The sequence below is a fragment of the Peromyscus leucopus genome, chromosome 7 (genome assembly GCF_004664715.2).
Source record: "Peromyscus leucopus breed LL Stock chromosome 7, UCI_PerLeu_2.1, whole genome shotgun sequence".
Lineage (NCBI taxonomy): Eukaryota > Metazoa > Chordata > Mammalia > Rodentia > Cricetidae > Peromyscus > Peromyscus leucopus.
In genome coordinates, this window is record NC_051069.1 from 49,429,733 (window position 1) to 49,444,404 (window position 14,672).

At 47.3% G+C, this 14,672-nt stretch overlaps 1 protein-coding gene across 1 annotated transcript in view; it reads left to right on the forward strand.

Annotated features, from left to right (window-relative positions):
• The first annotated feature begins 3,406 nt into the window (after positions 1 to 3,406).
• The window catches only part of LOC114695256 (zinc finger protein 39-like), a 37,341-nt gene continuing 26,075 nt past the window's right edge, over positions 3,407 to 14,672 (forward strand). The window contains exons 1-2 of the mRNA XM_037207673.1: positions 3,407 to 3,555; positions 6,803 to 6,894. The gene's annotated coding sequence lies outside the window, so the exon portion shown is untranslated. The remainder of the gene's footprint in view (positions 3,556 to 6,802; positions 6,895 to 14,672) is intronic.

Below are 14,672 nucleotides of genomic sequence, written 5' to 3' on the forward strand. Positions count from 1 at the left end.
CTCAAGGTATATCTATATATACCTTTCCCTCCAGAGCTGAACTAGTCCACTGCAGCTCCAGCTGCCAGAGCTGTCCTAGCGGCTCCAGGTATAGCCTGACTCCCGAGCAGTCAGGATACCTCTGCCCCAGAGTTGCAACACTCGCTTACAGATTACCTCTCAAGACAGACAATAAAGTAATTGATTCTTTCTTTATAACTACAATTTACAGCCTGTCAACAAAAGGGTTGGCTGAGAAAATGTGCTCTTTGCTTGCACATGACAAGCTACTTAGCTATATTTCATGTGAGTTGTTGGGATGGCTCTGTTTTTAATCATGTCTTTACCTATAATCACTCACTTGAGAAATGGAATGTGATCTCTCTGTGACTCCTTTATTTCCTGAAAGAGTTTGTTGGAGGCATATAAGCTATAGAAAGACAAGAGAGAACGGAACAGTGAAGTAGAACAACAAAGATAAACAGAGACTAAAGAAGAAATCCATGTGGAGAGCGCATGGGTGGCTTCTTTCCCTAACCCCCCCACCCCCAGACAGGAAAGACTCAGTCCTGCCAACGCTGGAGATTCCCTTCAGCCCTGTGCTGCCTGGGGGCTGGCTCCCTCAGGCCATGATGGTGCCTAACTTGAGATCTTCACTGGCTACACTTGAGGATGTCTAGCTGCTTGAAAGCCTTCACCTGAAATCAGTTAGCATGTGCTTGCAAGTGGAAACAGACAACCTGAAAAATTTAATGAATAGAGGTGCCCTCCTCCCAAAGAAAAGAAATCAAATTGTAAGGCAATATAATATTATAATTGACTTTTTTTCTACAGGCGATTTATTTTATATTCATTTCTTTTTATGTTTTGCCAGCATGTAAGTATGTATACCACATACATGCCTGGTGTCCCTAGAAGTCAGAAGAGAGTGTTGAATATCCAGAACTAGAGTTATGGGTGGTTGTAATCCATCATGTGAGTGCTGGGAATCAATCACAGAGCCTCGATAGCCCATTTTATACTTGGATCATGTGAAAATATGGAAAAATATCATGTGTTTTGATTTTCAAGGTTAGGGCACAGCCTTTGTTGAAGATATGTGTCTACTCATCTACCCGGCCAAAAGAAGATGCAGTAGACATCTCATATAACACTTGTGCCTCCTCCCCAGTGAGCAAGGCAGTTCCCTTGTCTTCCATCCCCTCTTGAGTGACCACAAGGGAAGGAGAAGCCTCTTGGGTGGGTTGAATTTACCAACCTAAGCGTGAGTCCCTGTATCCTGTCCTCCCTCATGAGTGACCATGAGAAGTGGAGCCCATCCGACGAGTACCATTTACCCAGCTCTGAGTCTACATCTTGAGTTCTTCCTGCAGTTGCCTGAGAATCAGCAGCAGCATGCACCGCTCAGCTTGGAGTTATTCGGCAAAAACCAAGGCCTCAAAGTTCATGGGAATTGGGGTAGCATGTTCAACCCAACTCCAGAATTGCCTTGGTCAACGACAACTAGTGTTCTGGCTGTGAGGGTCAGAGTCTGTGAGGTTCCTGGATGGGTGGCATCAAGCTTTAACTTTTTTTTTTTCCATAAAAAGGGAATTTTTGCCTCTCATCAGATATGGCATTAATTTCCTTTCTGGAAGAATCTGGAATGTTCAGAAGGAAACTATAAAGAAGGAGGTACACATTCTGGCCATAAGACGTTAGAGGCTCCATGGCTGCAGGGGAATCTGTGTTCCCTTCTGAACTCAGTAGATGCTTTATATAAAATAATGCCTCAAAATCAAAAGAACTGTTGTTGAGGTCAGCTATGACTTCCTTAGTCTGATACAGGAAATTAAATGACCCTGTCATGTGGCAATGGGATACTCAGAAAACATTATACAAGCATGGCCACCCGTTTAGTACCTGATTTAGGTTGGCCCAGATGTAGCAGGACAGAGAAGAGTGAGGAGCAGTGGGACAAGGCACGGGGTGGTCCTAAACCAAGGTGAGTCCATGCCTTCCTTACCACAGCAGGGAAGGAGCTCAGCTGCCATGGAGAGTTCCAACCATGTCACATGGATTTCGTTTTGATACAAGCTGCTGAAGGGCGGAAGAACCGGGAGGGTCAAGGAAGGATGTTCACTGTATTGGTAGCCACAGAGGAACGGGGAGGGAGAAAACGTCCAGAGAGAGGCCTTGTCCTCACGTGAGACTTGGGTTTAGGGATCTATTGTAACTTGAGATTGGATTATTTTAAAATGTCCTCCTCGAATTCACTGTAGACTCGGTGGGTAGCGCGTTCTGGAGTCTAGGGTGCTCTGTGCATGATATCTCTGTCTGCTGCACAGCTTTGCTCATTGCTGCTGTGGTCCAGCCACAGCCTGGGTCCAAGTCGTAAGACAGGAAGGGCGTCAGCGCAAAGAAATGTAGTGTCCGACCACCGGATGAGTTTCACACAAGTGGCCGGCCCCAATAACTTGAGCCATCTTCATTTATACTTCAAAAACAAACATGTTTTTCCCACCCTCCAGCATTAACCTCTGGTAAAAACAAATATGTCAAATATGTTTTTCCCCCAACTTTTACATCAAAACATCTTTTAAACCAAAAACAACGCTCGGCATTTGCTAGCTTGGCGAAATATTAAGTCAGGCTCATCCTGTCCTTACAAAGCTAAAAGGTGACAAACATAGGCACACATTTTCAGGAACTGCAATATTGTTCAAAACTTAACAAAGCGTAATTACAGAAATAGGCTGATTTGCACAAGCTGCTCACTTACAGTCAGCTTGTATTGCATTAACTGCTGTTAACTTTTGCTGCCTCTGATCCTGTCAGCACTGAATCAGAGCAATTCGCGGGGTCTGGAGGGACAGCTGGACCGTGGGGCAGTGCAGAATACTGCCGGGACCACCCAGCTTGTATGCTCTCTTCCTTCTCGTAATGTTGATAATTCTCTTGGTGGTTTTTAGTGTCACTTTGTCAGTCACGCACGGACAGATGTGATCATTCCTGGAAACCTCAGTTGTTTTTTTGTTTTTTTGTTTTTTTTCGAATATTTTCCCCTAAAATTCATTGGGAACTGATGCTTCTCAGGTTTCTTATCTGTGGTCACATGTTTTGCAGGTTACATCAGATTTAAGAAACAGAAAATTATTTTCAAATATAAAATTACTTTTGTAAAGTGTGGAGGTTTAACACAATGGGCTCCTTAATTTGCAAGGTGGTCGCTCCTGTTTGGGTCTCACCCTATCTGCGATTAAGAAGTTGTCATTCTTAAACCATGGGAATAAAGTTAGCGTTCTCGCTTTATCTACCCATGGATTGGTGCCACCTGCTGTCACTCAGGCTCTGAGCCGGGTGAGAACTGAAGCCCTGTCCAATCGAAGGCGCCGAGGTGAGACGCGTGCAATCAGGCGAACAGACCGAGGGTAGGGGGCGGGCTCTCGCGGTCCTGCTGGCGCCTTTGTCCCTGACGCGCCGGCGGACCACCATCTTGGGGTCCGGAGCCGGCCTTTCAGGTGCCGGGGACTCTGTCGGTACCGGCACGGTTCTGCGCCGCGCAGCGAGGACGCGGGGTGTCCGGACTCCGCCATGGTGAGCGCGGCGTCCCCGCGGAGCTGGTGCCGGCGGCGGCAGAGTCCCCAAGCCCGAGCCCTCCGTCCCTCCGGCTGTGGGGTGGGGGCTGGGCGGGCTCCCGGCATCCCGGGCGTCCTGTCGCATCCCTGGTCCCAGCGTGGGGACTCCCCGCGCCGGGACAGGGCTGTGGCCGGAGGTCCAGCGGCGCAGGTGCCGGTGTTTGGACGAAGGCCCCCGCGGGGCTTGGGGCTTGCGGCACTTGCCCGCAGCCAGCTGATCTGAAGGGACTTTCGTCCGCTGGACAGTGCCGGCTCTCTGGCCCCAGCCCCCGGTTGCCCCAGGATTTTCCTGGACCTGTGTCGCTGCCCGGCCCCGCCCCGCTACCCTCTGCCCTGATTGCCTCTTGCTTTGGGTCTTATTTCTGAATCTCTGGATAGCTCTGTAGGACTAGCTCTCTAACGGTACCGATTTCAGACGTGCCTTCTGATTTCCCACCATCTCCTCCTCTCAGGGCTTTTATTTTCTTGAGTCCGGTTCTCTAGGGCATGGGTTGGAATCCGGAGTCCCACTTCCTCACTGGGTACTACCCTGCCCTCTCTGTGATGGAACCTGGGGAATGCATACCAGGGAAGCGCACTGTCATGAACCCAGCCCCCAGGGAACAGGAGTGTCTGATGCGGTGCCCAGCAGCCCAGGTGTCCAGGTTCTTCCCAGAGGCACCCAAAGAATTGAAGTAGGGACTCAGAAGAGGTGAAAACAACCATCTCTTGAAGCAGAAAGCAGGAAGGGTGGGGTCTCCAGAGCAGGGAGACCCTGAAGTGGTCTTTGGGCTTGTCATCTTCTTGGGCCCCTGGGTTTAATCCCATCTCCCTATGTTCTGTCTCTAGCTCAGGCAGCCTTGATCTGGATGGAGATAACAAGGCAAGAGGCTCTGGTCGATGGATGCCTTGTTACTTACACACACACACACACACACACACACACACACACCATAAGTGAGACATCACCGCCTATCTTCCCTGTCACCTCTTCCCTGCTGGCCCGCCCCTATCATCCCTGACACCCAGTCTTGTCGCTGTCTCTCTCTCTCTCTCTCTCTGTGTGTGTCTCTCCCCACACATCTTTTGAGGCAGGGCTTCTCATGCTGTAGCCCAGGCTGACTACAGCTTATGGTGGCCCTACCCCAGCCTCTTGAGCACCCACCACCCTGCATCCCTGTCCCCTTTTCTCTCCACCTTTGGCTCATTCCTTGTTAGCATTTCTTTGAAATCCTGAAAGTGGGTGTGAAGGCCTGGGCTGGAAAAGGACTTTGCTGTCTGAGCCTCTAGCCAGGGTGGACTAGGATGTGGGCTTCCAGAAGCAGCTGTGACAGAGCGCTGACCCTTCCTGCCTTCCTTCATGCACATGCCCCTCAGTGCCATGTGAAGGGGAAGGGGAGGGGGCTTTTAGACCTGGGTTCAGATCTCACCTTCAAGTCAGACATGGTGGTATAGGCCTGTCATTCCAGCTACTCAGGAGGTTGAAACCGGCTTAGGCTGCAGACTGAGTTCAAGGCCATCCTGGGCAACCCAGTTAAGCCCTGTCCTTAAAAGAAAATCAACAGGGAACCAGTTTAGTGGTAGAGTGTGTGCTTGGAGGTGCAGAGGTGGGCCCTGGGTTCCAATCCCAGTCACCTCTCTGTGGGACTCCAGAGATGTCAATACTCTCTTCTTGGAGACTGAGGTGATGTCACCCCCTAACTCTCAGGGCCGTGGGCCCACAGCCAGGCCACAGTGGGGGGTTGCTTTGGAGAGACCATGCTGCTCAGAGCTCACAGTGCTCCATGCTGGGACCCTCAAACCTAAGGAAAGATAGGACAGGGGCTCTGACCACTGTACGGAAAGGTAAGTTGAGGCCAAGGAATGGGGCTTGGTGGAGATGACTCCCTCATTGCCTGTCAGTGGACAGCCAGGGTGGTCAGGGGATTGACCATCATAGGAATTAGATGTCGGTGTCTACTAGACTAGGAGGAGCCGCAAAGAGATGGAGAGGCAGTGTTTGCTGATGCTCTCCAGTCTCCGAGGATGGATGAGGAGCTGACGAGTCTGTAGGAGGAAGAAAGATTGAGAGGTGTGAAGGAAGAAGGCAGGATGTGATGCAGAAAATGGAGGCTTGAGAGAGGAGGCCTGGGGCCTGAGGGAGGAGGTGAGGGTCTGCGGGAGAGGATGCCTCAATCCGAGAGAGTCGAGGGACAGGGTTTAGGATGAGGTGAGCGGAAGGAGGTCTGGTCGTGGAGACCAGTTAGGAGGAAGGAGAGAAGTTTGAGGAGATGAAGTGAAGGCTTGTGGAAGGACTGACCAGACAAAGGGGAAACCAAGGGGATGTGGGACGAGGAAGGAAGCTCTCTCTGGAGAACCCCCACTCTGGAGAACCCCCACTCTGGAGAACCCCCACTCTGGAGAATCCCCTCCTCTGGAGAACCCTTCCCTCTGGAGAACCCCACTCTAGAGAACCCCCTCACTCTGCAGAACCCCCCACTCTGGAGAACCCCTCTCTATAGAATCCCTGACCCTAGAGAACCCCACCTCTGAAGAACTCCCCTACTCTGGATGACCCCTCCCTCTGGAGAACCCCCACTCTGGAGGACCCCTCTCTATGGAGGACCCCCCACTCTGGAGGACTCCCCCCACTTCGGAGAACCCCACTCTGGAGGACCCCTCTCTATGGATGGCCCCCCACTCTGGAGAACCCCACCTCTGGAGAACCCCTCCCTCTGGAGGACCCCCGTACTCTGGATGACCCCTCCCTCTGGAGAACCCCCACTCTGGAGAACCCCCACTCTGGAGGACCCCTACTCTGGAGGACTCCCCCCACTCTGAAGAACCCCTCCCTCTGAACCCCTCCTTCCGGAGTCTGACGGAAGTCTTGTCAGCTGAGAGTCCAGTAGAATGTTGGCTGTGAAGTCGCCAACGTTACTTTTAGTGTTACTTCTGTATAGCAACAATATCTCCAGTAAGAATGTGAACATTTCTGGGCTGAAGACATAGGTGACTGAGTGTTAAGAACACTGGCTGCTGTTCTTCCAGAGGACCCGGGTTCGGTTCCCAACAACCACACGGCAGCTCACAACTGCCTGTAACTCCAGTTGCAGGGGATCTGACACCATCACACAGACAAACGTGTAGGCAAAACACCAATGCACACACAATAAAAATACATAAGAATGTTAACATTTTAATGAAATGGTCTCAGAGCCAGAGCCTGTATGACACTGATTCTCTTGCAGATGTAATCTTGAATTTTCCTGGGAAATCTTGGAGACACACTGCTTTGAGAAGGCCCGAGGGAAGACACTTTATTCCCTGGAAGCTGGAAATGGTGAGTCTGTGGTCTGGCTTCCGGATCCAGGGGAGGGAAATCTGTAGCCCACGTAATCAGAGTAGTCTAGGTCCCCACTTGTCTGTGTAACTTGACTGTGGGGTACTCTCCCCCAGGGCCTCTTGACCCCCAGCTCTTGGAGCCTTCATATTTGGTTTCTGTAACCTGGGATTTCGATGCTTTTGTATCTTTGCTTGGGACATCAGGTTCGATTCTGCCCCCCAGCTACCCAGTACTAAGTCTGTTTTTGTCCTGAGCTCTATATGTGGGTTCTGGTCAATTTAGGAAGCCAACCAGCACCTAGCCCTGGCCTTCTAGAAGCAACTCACCCTGACCTGACCAGGCGGCCAGTGGCTCCTAGGACCACCAGTGGATGCAGCCGGACAACATCCCAGGAAGATCTTAGTCCTGCCAGTGACATCGGTGGCAGTGGCTGGGGCTGTTTTCAGTGTTTGTGCATTGGCAGCTTTGTGCTGAAGGCTGTGAGGATGTTGGTCCTCGAATAAGGCCCTTTGTCTCTGCTGCTTCTGGGTACTGGGCATGCGCTGTGGGAGCTGGAAACTGCAGCCTGAGTGTGGAGTGGCCTAGGAAGCCGAACTTGAAGGACGTTTGTAAGCCTGGGTAGTGATGGCTGCCAGTTCACCCTCGGGGTTCCCTGGACCCAAGGCCTGGGAGGCCAAGCTGGTGTTGCTTGCCTTACCCCACCACAGGCTGCCTGTGCAGGTCTGGGTGGTGCGATTCTGGTTTGGTGGCTCTGGCTGACTAGCTCTGACTCTTCTTGGTGACTCTTCTTCTTGTCTTTCCGAGTCCAGGCATGTGAGTGACACTCTGGATGTCTTTGTTGTAGCTGACCCGTCTTTATCCAGTGTCTCTTGGGTCTCTCAGTACTTCTTCCCCCAGGCCTTTCCCCTCAGGCGCTAGGGTTGCTTAGGTATAGGCTGGAATCAGGATTCCCACTTCCTGAGTTGATCTTGATTAGCACCTGCCTCCCCTTTGTAACTGGTATTTATATCTTCAATCATTTTCTTATTTATTTATTTATTTATTTATTTATTTATTTATTTATTTAATGCCAAATGCTGTTTATTGAAGGAGGGAGGAGGTCTTGAATACAGGCTTACAGCACAATGGGAGAACCCCGGACTGCAGAAGTTCACTACTGATGTTTTACAATCTTGCATCTAAGCTGTTAACGCCCATTATGCAGGATACACAAACAAGGAACTTCCCTTAAGCATTCAGGAGGGTGGAACCTGGCAGGGAATTAACATAGGGAGGATCTCAAGGTCAAGGTCAGCAAGCAAGGCAACAGTTACCCAAAACAGGGGCCAGGGACCTACAGGTCCCCCCTTTTATTAAAACAAATGAGCTTCTGACTTAGGTTGCATGGGACATCAGCAGGTCACCTTACCCGTCATGGAGACACCTGCCCAGACCAAACAGGCACTCTGTCTTAGGTTAGTGAGTGCCCCCCAGGAATTGCCCGTCTCTGAATACTCATTATCATACAGGCTCAATCATGTGTGAGCTGCAGAGTTAACTGCTGCCAAAGATCTCAAAGTGGCGCTAGGCTTGCAATCTGTGTGTTCGACACAGAAAAGACCAACAGAAGTCCTAACTCACCCATAGCCATTAGGCTAAAGGCAACTGAGCCATTCCCTTCCTTAATGAGCCTTACTGCAAATTGGAGTCCTTGTAAGATGGTAACCCAAAAGCAAATGGAACTTGAGTTTATAAATTTATAATTTTCAAAGCCAATCAAACTGTATATAACTATTGAATTAAATTTATCATGCCTAATAGAATGAAAGATTAACTGTGGTAGCTACTTTTGCTGCCAGGGTCTCCACTGTGCTAGCTATAGTAAGCAATTATGAAATGGTAATCCCAGAAACAGTAGCAGTGGTGGCCGCCACTGCTGTAACAGCAACAACGGCAGCAGCGATGTCAAATTCTCTTCTGGAGCGTGTTTATGGCTAGGTGTGTAGGTAGCCAACTGCCTCCAGTAGTGACATAGGACGTGTAGTCTCGCTGGAGGTTTCAAAAGCCACATACCATTGTGAGTTCTCTCTCTGCTTCATTTTGCTGTTTGAGATGTGAGGCCACACTCAGCCCTCAGCATCCAGCTCCATTTGCCATGCCTGCCTGCTGCCACATTCCCCTGCAGAGATGGTGGTAGACTCCTGTCCCTGTGGGACAGTCAGCCCAACATGAAGTCTCTCCTAAAGTTGCCTTGGTTGTGGGGTTTTCTCACAGCAATAGGAAATTGACTAAGATGGCCTGCCTCCAGTTTATTGATGACAGCAGCTTCCCTCCTGACTCTAAGTTCTTAAAGCCTTTGTTGAAAATCCTCTGAATGGGCTGGGTGGTGGTGGCGCACGCCGTTAATCCCAGCACTTAGCAGGCAGAGGCAGGCAGATCTCTGTGAGTTCAAGGCCAGCCTGGTCTACAGAGTGAGATCCAGGACAGGCACCAAAGCTATACAGAGAAACCCTGTCTCGAAAAACCAAACAAACAAACAAAAAAACCGAGGGAAAAAAAAAAGAAAGAAAAAAGAAAATCCTCTGAATGATGTATTAGGAAGCTTTTCATCACAGTGACAAAATGCCCAGGATAGACATCTTAAAGGGGGATGGTTTACTTTGACGCGTGATTTCAGAGCTTTCAGTCAGTGGTTAGCTGGTCATGTCACACTGATCCTGCAGTGAGAAAGAACATCTTTGCAAGACAGTTGTGGTGGGGCAAAGTGGGTCACCTCGCTGCAGCCAGGAAGGGGGCTGGGGCATGGGGGTGGGGTCCTGACATCTCAATAGCCCTTCCAGCACACGTCCCTAGTGACCTCATTTCCTGGCCCTGGACTCTATCCGAAGACAGTTCAGTAGATTATTGACCAAGACTTTTGGCCTGGACTTTGGAGTGTGGTTCAGATCCGGACTTTAACCTGAGTGATTTTATTTTGAGGTTGTTCATTCTGTTCCAGTGGTATTTGTGACCCTTGTCCTATTGCCCTGCTCTTTGGTCACCATGTCCCCATAGTGCTGTTTGAAGGCAGGTATTACAAGGTTGTTTTGTCTTGTTGATTTTTGAGACAGGTCTCACTATGTGGCCCTTGCTAGCTTAGAACTTGCTCTGTAGACCAGGCTGGGTTTAAACTCACAGAGACCCGCCTGAGTACTGGGATTAAGGCATATACCACCATGCCTAGCTCAAGTGTGCTCTTTTTAATCAAAATTAGGTTGACGGTTTGGGACCTTTAGTACACACATACTGTCCAGGACAGCATGTTTGTATTAGGATAAGTATTTTATTGAATCTTTGAATCTCTGTGGGCAATTTGGATTTCTAGAGTTAATTTTTACAATCTGTGAACCTGAAATCTGTGTGTGTGTGTGTGTGTGTGTGTGTGTGTGTGTGTGTGTGTAAGGTAGTCACTGTGTATCCTGGATGGCCTTGAACTCACTGTGTAGCCCAAGCTGGCCTAAACTAGTAGCAGTCCTCCTGTCTTGGGTCCTGGGTCATGCAGTCTTTCCATTTCTGAATGGGGTGCTGTCCTCTGACCTGTTTCAGTGTTCTTGACTTTTCAGGATAGTGGTCTTTCGTGCTTCAGCTAGTAAGTTATAAAACGAGATGGGTGAGGAAGCTCAGTAGAGAAGAGCTTGCCCAACATGTATAAGGCCTAGGTCAAGTCCCCAGTACTGCAATACTAGATAAGTCGATAAATAAATAAAACCTCCAGCTCCATAATGAGTGAGTGTATAAATGAATTGAAGGTATTTAAAAGAGTTTGAAAATAATTTAGTAGTTACTGTGAGTGGAATTTTATTATGAATTACTGTTTTAACAACTTTGTACTACTTTTTAAGATAGAATCTCATCTTGTTATACCCACATCGCAGGGACACCTCCCCCCCCCAAAGACCACCACGGAGATGAATCTCATATGTAAAAGCAAAGAGCCTTTATTTCAAACTTGGAGCTTGGTCTCTGTTTGTCCGATGCAGCAGTGAGAGCAGAGAGCCCAGAGCCCAGGCAGGGTGGGGTTTTTATCATAGCAGAGGTTGGGGTGAGGGGATCTCCAGGGCTCAGGACCCTGAGTGGCTGACATTTGTCTGGGGGTATAGGGAATGTTTGGAGTGTCAGGTATTTCCCCTTAGATGCAGCCCTCCCTGAGTGGGGTCAGTTTATAGCTTTTTCTGGGGACCGGGTGTTACCTGCTAGTGAGCCTGTCAAGGCAGCTGTGTCTGGGTCTCTAAGTCTGTCATGGCAGCTGTGTGGTCAAGCTGTTTTGGGCCCCCACAATGTAACCCAGGCTGGCTTTGAACTTACTGTGTAGCTGAGGAGGACCTTGAACTTCTAGTCCTCCTGCCTCCACCTCTCCTTTTCAGGGATTAATCGTGGGTGCCACTGTATTCATCTCTGCGGCTAGGGAGCAAATCCAGGATTTTATGCGTGTGGGGCAAGGCATCCACCAACTGAGCTGCATTCTCAGCCAGGAATGTTGTTATTGATGCATACACAACCCTGTATTCGGTACGCGAGTAATTTGGGGCTGGTCTGGAACTCATAGAGATCCACCTGCTTCTGTCTCCAGAATGCTGGGATTAAAGGCGTGCGCCTCCATGCCCACAGATGACTCTTAAAGTCCTCTTACATTCATTGTAAGAAAAGTGAATCAAACAGATGAGGATTATGGTGACATGGAGCTCAGAATATTTACTAGGAGGAGAGAAAAAGTAGGTATGAGGTTTTATTTTAAGAAGAGTGTGAACTGAACTCAGTGTTAAGGAGTTGTTTATTTATTTCAGTTTAGATTGGACATAACTATTTTCCAAATTTGGCACATCATACCTGATTCTTGGGTGGTGGTATTTTTTTTATTTTATTTTATTTTATTCTCAGAGCTGAGGACCAAACCCAGGGCTTTGTGCTTTCTAGGCAAGCACTCTACCACTGAGCTAAATTCCCAGCCCCGGGTGGTAGTATTTTTAATATCATTTTCTGTGTTTATAAAGTGAATGCCAGGATTGAGACCAGCCATGAAAGTCCAGAAAAAGACTTGTGGCAAATAGGAATCAACAAAGCAGTACATCAAATGAAGACTTGATTTAGGTAAAACATTTATTGTGAGCTCTCCAACCACGTTTCAGATCTGAACCCAAAGAATGGAAACTCTTCAGGAGCTGCAGGCTGGAGAAGAGCCAGCTTTTCTCTTTTTTAAGCTAGTTGGAATAAAGTAGAGATTGTAAGCATGAGGGTAAAGAGAAAGGAACTTGGGAAGAAAACAAGACAACTGAGAACGTGTGACTGGCGTTTCAAAAGAGTGTTGCCAAACCCAGTACTATTATAATTATATAATTTCAGCCCTCTGATGTCCTGACCATCTCGGTCTCCATAACAAGATACAAGATTCATGATGTTATACTCAATATATTTGATGAGGGATATCCATCAAAATCAGTGTAATCTTACACATCAAAAGATTTTATATTCAAGATGCCTCTAGTAGATTCAATAAATGTTAGAAGTCCTTTTTTTAAGGCAGCATTTAATGCCCCAAACATGAAAAATGTAAGGATGCAAACCATTAAATTTAATGTATTTGGGATAATGTTCTGTTAACAGCTGGAACTGAAAATGGTAAGTATGTACATGAGAGATATAGTTATTCTGAGAAATCTTTTATTAAGTAGTTATACTTTAGAAAACATTAGGATATATGTACTAGGGAAGGCCTAGTGAGTATAAGGAATATAAGTATTTTTTATGTCTCAAGGCAGAACTAAAAGTTCAACAGAAAATCATCTAAGGGAGAAAATCCTATGAGCATAAAGCATATGGGAAAAAGTATAACCAGATGTCACAGCTCAGCAGGAATCAGAAATCTTACACTTTCTTTCTTCTGAGACAGGATTTCTCTGTGTAGCCCTGGCTGTCCTGGAACTAGCTCTGTAGACCAGGCTGGCTTCGAACTCACAGAGATCCACCTGCCTCTGCCTCCTGAGTGCTGGGATTAATGGTGTGAAATCTTACACACTTTAAGATCCTTACATACATATAAAATATAGGAAAGCTTTCTATTGTAAGTCAGCCCTCGCTCAACATCAGAAATCTTAGAATAGGGAGAAGCCTGTGAATTTACAGATTGTTAGGAAACTATTCGATTTGAGTCGGCCCTCATCTTTCATCAGAGAACACATATAGGAAGAAGCCTTGTGAATGTAAAGAATGCAAGAAAACTGCTAACTTCAAGTCATAACTCACTGTACATTAGAGAATTCACATAGGTTGGAAGCCATAATAATGCAAGAAAGCTCTCTTTTGCAAGTCACAGCTCTGTGCATCAGAAAAATCACATGAGTCATAAACCATATGAATGAAGCTTTCTTGAACAAGTCAGACGTCATTTGACTTCAGAGAATTCACACAGGCAAGAAGCCTTATGAATATGAAGAATGTGAAAGCTTTCACCCACAGGTCATGTATCTGTACATCATGGACTGCACATAAGTGAGAAACTCTGAATATAAAAGATGAAGAGAAGCTTTCTCTGTAAGTCAGAACTCATGCATCAGATAATTCATAAGGTGAGCACTCTCTTGGATATAAAGGGTGCAGGAGGTATTTCTCTCAGGTCAAAACTATATCAGAGGACTCATATAGCTGAGAAACCCTGGGAATGCAAGGAATGCAGGGAGAGATTCTACCAGAAGACAAGCTTCACCCTACATCAGAGAATATGTACAGGGGAGAAATCCTTTACTGTAAGGAGTACGAAAAGCTTTCTTCTCAGTCAAAATTCACTGTATATCAGAGAACACAGATGCCCTTTGAATGTAAATAATGCAGGAAAGCTTTCTTTTGCAAGTCACAACTTATTGGACATCAGAGATCCCAGACAGGTGAGAAGCTTAATGAATATGAAGAATTTAGGAAAGCCTTCTACAGCAAGTCACAACTCATAGTTCTTCAGAGAGCTCATATTGGTTAGAGACTGTATGAAGACGGAATGCAGAAGGCATCCAACTCAGGCCAGGCCCAGTGTCTCTTTGTTCCTGCTGCCTGCAAATCCAGATGTAGAACTCTCAGTTACTGTGTCTGCTGCAAATTTCAATGTAGAACTCTCAGCTACTGTGTCTGCCTGCAAATCCAGATGTAACTCTCACTACTTGTCTGCTGCAAATCCAGATGTAGAACTCTCAGCTACTGTGTCTGCCTGCAAATCCAGATGTAGAACTCTCAGCTACTGTGTCTGCCTGCAAATCCAGATGTAGAACTCTCAGTTACTGTTTCTCAATCCAGATGTAGAACTTCAGTACTGTGTCTGCCTGCAATTTAATGTAGAACTCTCACTACTGTGTTGCTGCAAATCAATGTAGACTTCAGCTACTGTGTCTGCCTGCAAATCCAGATGTAGAACTCTTAGTTACTGTGTCTGCCTGCAAATCCAGATGTAAACTCTCAGCTACTGTGTTGCCTCAATCCAGATGTAGAATCTTGTTACTGTGTCTGCTGAATCAGATGTAAACTCTCAGCTACTGTGTCTGCTGCAAATCCAGATGTAGAACTTAGTTACTGTGTTCCTGCAATCATGTAATCTTAGTTACTGTGTCTGCCTGCAAATCCAGATGTAGAACTCTTAGTTACTGTGTCTGCCTGCATGCTACCATCCTTCCAAACATGATGGGAATGGACTAAACCTCGGAAACCATAAGCAAGCCCAAGTTTAATGCTTTTATAAGAGTTGTGTTGGTCATGGTGTTTCATCACAGCAATAGTAA